A 1,478-nucleotide genomic window follows, 5' to 3' on the forward strand; every position below is an offset into this window, starting at 1 on the left:
ACCTAAGCTGGCTCCTTTCAAGGTGAAGGAGCAGCGGTTCTACTCCGAGTCTCTCTCTCTCTCTACGTCGTCCTCAGACGAGCCCTCCATCGGCGTCTCCAGTCATCTCGGTTCTCCATACATCTGGCCAGCTCATTTGTGCTTTCTGCACCAGCATCTTTCTTTAGTACGTCCACATAGGTAGGTGTGGGGCGTCCTCTCGATCGATGCCCGTGTGTTGGTTCCCACAGTACAAGCTTTTTGGCCGGGAGTTCTTGGTGTCGGTGGCAGTGGCCAGCTAGTCTCATCCTCCTTACTGCTATCTTCTCTGATACACTTGGTAATGCTCCATACAGACGCTTGTTGGTGATGTGCTCGTCCTGGTTGATGTTCTCTCGTGTGACTGAACTTCTCACCCTATCTCTAAGGGAGATGCCAGCCACCTATCGAAGAAAACTCATTTCGGCCACTTGTATTCGCGACCTTATTCTTTCGGTCATGACCCACACTTCATGACCATAGGTGAGTGTAGGAACGAAGATTGCTTGGTAGTGTGATGGGATTATTAATACTCATAAACAGAGACTTTAAGAAATAATCGAGGTAGAGAGTGGACTGAAACAATGTACACGTTTATTACAAGGAGTGGTCTGTACCAGCCCAGGGAGGTGCATGGATGCAAGCCTCCAGACCTGTTCAAATGAGTCTCTCTTATACAAAATGAAGAAGCACAAATACATTGGAGGTGTGGTCAGTGGACAAGACTAAACATGGGTCTTGAGTAAGAATAGGTCATCTTGACAGACAATCAACAGGTGGAAGCCTTGCTCCAGGCAGTGTAGTATTTTCTGCCACTACATTCCACCATTTCAAATATGTAAATTAAATGTCTCATATTAATTTATACCAAGGAACATGAGATACTATACTGTCTGCAAATTTACTACAAAAAGATGACTTATATATGGACTATCTCCTAGAGTAAGAAAGGTTTACATTTAAGTGTATTCAATGTCCACCCACATGATAATTTTCTTTTTATTACACACAACTTCTGATGGCTGGTAGGGGCGAAAACCCTTTTCCTTCTTATTGGGAAATTCCAACCTACGACCCTCGATTTGTCTTGAGCGATCACTCATAAGCCAGCATCAGGTGTAGTCTTTTTTCGTGGTTTTCTCCTCCACGCAAATGTTCTCCTCTCCTTATGTTTCTGTCACAAGTTGTGGCATGGCATTTTAGTCTTTTTTCCCCATGGTGGGCCCAGTATTTCGTCTTTATCCGGCTCCCATCGCTGTCACTGGGGGGTGACTGCGGGGATGGAATGCGTGTGGGCCTTGTAGGGACGTCTGGAGTCTCTGGACGGACATGATGATGTGGCTTGTCTCTCATTGGTGTCACTGGCCCATGTGACATATTTATATGTCTGTCAGGTTTTCTTAGAGGGAGAACAACTTGCAGGTAATTTTGTTCACTTGAATTATTTCCACCGTGGTTAA

Source organism: Electrona antarctica, assembly GCF_951216825.1.
Source record: "Electrona antarctica genome assembly, chromosome: 9".
Classification (NCBI taxonomy): domain Eukaryota; kingdom Metazoa; phylum Chordata; class Actinopteri; order Myctophiformes; family Myctophidae; genus Electrona; species Electrona antarctica.